Genomic DNA, 5,332 nt, shown 5'->3' with positions numbered 1-5,332 from the left:
TCAATGCACACTGGTCCAACTGCAATCCGGCCATACATGTGCCTAAAAGAGTTACTGTTCATTAGTCATTTAGACAGAAACAAACAATATAAAAGAATAAGGTTCCCCCCAGCTAGCTATATTATTTTTTTCTCAAAGCAGATCTTCAATAGAAGAAAGTAGAATGGTCTATGGTGCCCTAGGTCTAGTCAGGGAAGTAGAGTTCATCCGTAAACTCAGGTGGTTCGCCCAGAAGTTGGTCAGCTAACACACTACCATGGCCTGAGTCTGACCAGTCACCCTCATCCACCTCCTGTTGTACTTCAGGTTTGCTATAATTTGGTGGTATAAAGTGCTGATTCATTTCGATCATGGTCAATCTCTCCACGTTTTGAGGGAAGAGATTGGTCCTTCTCACTGTGACAACCTCACCAGCTGCACTGTGCACATGCTCAGCAGATACTCTGGCTACAGGGTAAGCCGGACACTTTCTTGCAGGCCTGCTGAGCACTGGTCCAGCCAATACACCAAAGGGGTTTGATCCAGATAGACCTTTGTTGCGTCATCCTGGTAGGCCTGAGCTATCCTCTCAATAGTCATTGGTGCTCCACCGTGCTCGACCTCTTTTGCCTTCACCTCCTCAGTGGACTTAAGGCCCTGCCTCTAGAAACCAATCAAATGCAGATTTTGGGTCTTCTGCTCCTGTTTTTGTTGTTGTTGCTGATGTTGATTTTGGCTGCTGTGAGCTAACAGCACTGTCAGTAGGCTCTATGGAAGTTGTAGGATGAACAGCAGACCTGTTGGCCATGAGTGGGCCTCCAATTTCTAGCCTCTCTGTTTCTAGGCCTTTGGCTTGCTCAGCAATCCATGTCTTTAGGTTGAAACATCCACGTCTGAAAAAGGAATTAAAGTAGCCAGTAATGTTTTGTGCAGTGAGTCAAGAATTGTGGCACAGATGTAATGTTTGGATGACACAATAGCCCTCATTATGACCCTGGCGGTCGGTGATAAATTGGTGGTAATACTGCCAACAGACTGGCAGTACTCACCGCCAAATTATGACCATGGCGGAGAGATCTCTGAAACACAGCCAATGTACTACACCGCCCGCCAGGGTGGAAACAACAGCCACCATGGAAGGAGCCAGCTTTTCTGGGGCGGTACCAAAAGCCTGGCAGAAACTGAGCTCAGAAGTAAAAAGACTCACCATTAGAGACACAGGGAACAACCACGCCACCATGGAACCAGAACTGCATATTTTTCATATGATATTCTATGTTCTGCTTCACCACGAACATGAATGCCGGCGAAGACGATGACAGTGAGTATTTCTGCCTAGCACACAAGAAAGGGGGGAGGAAAAAGAGAGTAACAAACACGCACAACACACACCCCACACGCACACACCATACACACAACCAGATGCATTAAAAAAACTATTTGACCCCGTAACTCGGCTGAATAATGCAAGGACAAAACAATTTAGCAAAAGTGTTTGTAATAAGATCACAGTAGAAATAATAAGTTAGGCAAGATAATAGATATTTACATATGTACAGAAAAAGGGACACAACCCAGTCCCCAATTTTCGTGGGCCACATGGCCACAGGCCAAAGGCCAAGGCCACACGTCACCTCCTTCAACACGGAGAGAACACTGCAGGGGCATCAGATGGTAAATAGGCAGGCACTTCAGGGGGACGGGGGCACCTCAGTCGGGAGATATAACAAGACCACTGGTTCTGGAGGGGGGAACATGCCCTGTGCTTGATCCTCGGGAGTGATGGGCCACAGTCTCTAAGGTGGGTGTCATACCCACTGGTTCTGGAGGGGGCAACGTGGCCTGTCCTTGATCCTGTGGAATGATGGGCCACAGTCTCTAAGGTTAGCCCACTGGTTCTGTGGTGGACAGGCCGCACAGCAGCCCATGGAGGCTGCTCCTGCCCATCCCCTGCAACCTCTGATGGCTGCACAGTGGTGGTGCCGCTGGTGGGGGGAGACTTCTGCCCATCCCCTGCAACCTCGGACAGCTGCACAACCATGGTTGGTGGTGGGGGCTCTGTCACAGTTCCTGGTCCATGCTTTGTGTCCTTCCTTCCTGCCTACTGGTGCAGGCTCCTTGATCTTCTTGCCTGCTGGTGCAAGCTCCTTGAACTCCCTGACTGCTGGGGCAGACTCCTTGGCCTTTTGTGTGGCCGGTGTAGGCTCTTTGCCCTTCTTACCAGCTGGGGCAGTCTCACTCCCCTTTAGGATGGCTGGTGCAGGCTCCTTCCCCTTCAGTACATGTGGCATGGATCCCTTTCCATCACGAAGGGGTGCGGTTAGGACTGGGCCCATGGACTGTGTGGCTGAGGTACTTGGCTGGGGTTGTGATACCCTGCCTGTTAGAAATTTAGTTTTTGGTTGGCAGTCAGGTTTCCCTCTGTCCAAGCAAGAACCCTCACTCTAGTCAGGGTAAGTCACACACACTCCAAAATCAGCCTGTGCCCACCCTCTGGTAGTTTGGCATGAGCAGTCAGGCTTAACTTAGAAGGCAATGTGTAAAGCATTTGTGCAATAAATCATACAATACCATAGTATAACACCACAAAAATACACCACAGTGTTTAGAAAAATATATAATATTTATCTGGGTATTTGCTGGTCAAAACGATCGAAGATGCAATATGAATTTGTAAAGATATCACTGAAAAGTGATATATAGGGGGTCATTCTGACCCTGGCGGTCACCGACCGCCAGGGCCAACGACCGCGGAAGCACTGCCAACAGGCTGGCGGTGCTTCCATGGGCATTCTGACCGCGGCGGTACAGCCGCGGTCAGAAACGGGAAACCGGCGGTGTCCCGCCGGTTTCCCGCTGCCCCAGGGAATCCTCCACGGCATCGCTGCTTGCAGCGCCGCCATGGGGATTCAGACCCCCTTACCGCCATCCTGTTCCTGGCGGTTTTCACCGCCAGGAACAGGATGGCGGTAACGGGTGTCGTGGGGCCCCCTAACAGGGCCCCACATTGATTTTCAGTGTCTGCCAAGCAGACACTGAAAATCGCGACAGGTGCCACTGCACCCGTTGCACGCCTTCAACTCCGCCGGCTCCATTCGGAGCCGGCTTCCTCGTTGAAGGTGCTTTCCCGCTGGGCTGGCGGGCGGCCTTCTGGCGGTCGCCCGCCAGCCCAGCGGGAAAGCCAGAATGGCCGGTGCGGTCATTCGGCGGCTCCCGCCGGGCGTGCGGTTACCGCCGCCGGCGGGAGTCGGAATGACCCCCATAGTGTCTTAAGTCTTTAAAAAGCAAACAAAGTCTCTTTCAAGCACAAAGTACCTGGTTTCTGGTGGAAAATCTCCGCAAAGGGCCACAGAAGAAGAGATACATGGAAAAATAGTGTGTGCGTCGATTTCTCCCCAGCACACATGGACTTGCGTCGTTATTTTTCACGCGGGGAAGTCGTGCGTCGTTTTCCGGTGCGCGGACAGTCTCTTTCTATGGGTCGCGGGGATTACCGGATGTCCGTGCGTGGATTCTCCTACTTGTTTTCCGACTGCGCGTCGTTCCGTGGGGCTGTGCGTCAAAGTTTCGCTCTCACAGCAGGCATTGCGTCGATTTCTCCTCTGGAAGTCGGGCAGCGTTGTCCTTGCGAGGCCGTGCGTCGAAGTTCCGGTCGTCCCGAAGGAGTCGCGTCGATCAGCTTCAGTGTGCATCATTTTTCTCGCTGCAGAACAAGCTGTGCGTCAAAAATTTCGGCGCACAAAGCGTCCAAGTGAAAGAGAGAAGTCTTTTTGGTCCTGAGACTTCAGGGAACAGGAGGCCAGCTCTATCCAAGCCCTTGGAGAGGACTTTCACAGCCAGACAAGAGTTCAGCAAGGCAGCAGGCCAACAGCAAGGCAGCAGTCCTTTGTAGAAAAGCAGACAGGTGAGTCCTTTGAGCAGCCAGGCAGTTCTTCTTGGCAGGATGTAGTTTCTGGTTCAGGTTTCTTCTCCAGCAAGCGTCTCTTGAGGTAGGGCAGAAGCCCTGTTTTATACTAAGTTTTGCCTTTGAAGTGGGGTTGACTTCAAAGAGTGTCTAAGAAATGCACCAGGTCCCCTTTCAGTTCAATCCTGTCTGCCAAGGTCCCAGTAGGGGGTGTGGCAGTCCTTTGTGTGAGGGCAGGCCCTCCACCCTCCCAGCCCAGGAAGACCCATTCAAAAAGCAGATGTATGCAAGTGAGGCTGAGTACCCTGTGTTTGGGGTGTGTCTGAGTGAATGCACAAGGAGCTGTCAACTAAACCTAGCCAGACGTGGATTGAAGGGCACAGAAAGATTTAAGTGCAAAGAAATGCTCACTTTCTAAAAGTGGCATTTCTAGAATAGTAATATTAAATCCGACTTCACCAGTCAGCAGGATTTTATATTACCATTCTGGCCATACTAAATATGACCTTCCTGCTCCTTTCAGATCAGCAGCTGCCACTTCAACAGTGTATGAGGGCAGCCCCAATGTTAGCCTATGAAGGGAGCAGGCCTCACAGTAGTGTAAAAACGAATTTAGGAGTTTTACACTACTAGGACATATAACTACACAGGTACATGTCCTGCCTTTTACCTACACAGCACCCTGCTCTAGGGGTTACCTAGGGCACACATTAGGGGTGACTTATATGTAGAAAAAGGGGAAATTCTAGGCTTGCAAAGTACTTTTAAATGCCAAGTCGAAGTGACAGTGAAACCGCACACACAGGCCTTGCAATGGCAGGCCTGAGACAAGGTTAAGGGGCTACTGAAGTGGGTGGCACAACCAGTGCTGCAGGCCCACTAGTAGCATTTAATATACAGGCCCTAGGCACATATAGTGCACTCTACAAGGTACTTATATGTAAATTAAATAGCCAATCATGGATAAACCAATCAATAGTACAATTTACACAGAGAGCATATGCACTTTACCACTGGTTAGCAGTGGTAAAGTGCCCAGAGGTCAAAAGCCAACAACAACAGGTCAGAAAAAATAGGAGGAAGGAGGCAAAAAGTTAGGGGATGACCCCGTCAAAAAGCCAGGTCCAACATGACCCCCTAACAGCCTAAAGCCAGGTGAGAACAATCACTATCCTGATATACTTCCCTGTTTGAGGCGACAGAACAAGGACCCAGGCCCACAACAGCAGGGGCATGCTCCAGTTCTTTGCCTTCCTGACTCCAATTGGATCCCTCTGTTCATACTCTCAGGGCCCACTAAGCCAACCCATGGGAAACCTTTCTCCTTACCTGCGGATCCCATCTGTGCAGCACCTAACCTTACTTTGCTCACAGATGTATCCCAGGAGCAGGAAAGTACCACCAGGACCAACCCAGTGGTGTTGCCCACTCTACCCCCGGGGTGTGACA

The sequence above is a fragment of the Pleurodeles waltl genome, chromosome 4_1 (genome assembly GCF_031143425.1).
Source record: "Pleurodeles waltl isolate 20211129_DDA chromosome 4_1, aPleWal1.hap1.20221129, whole genome shotgun sequence".
NCBI lineage: Eukaryota > Metazoa > Chordata > Amphibia > Caudata > Salamandridae > Pleurodeles > Pleurodeles waltl.
Note: the sequence above shows the minus strand (reverse complement) of the source record.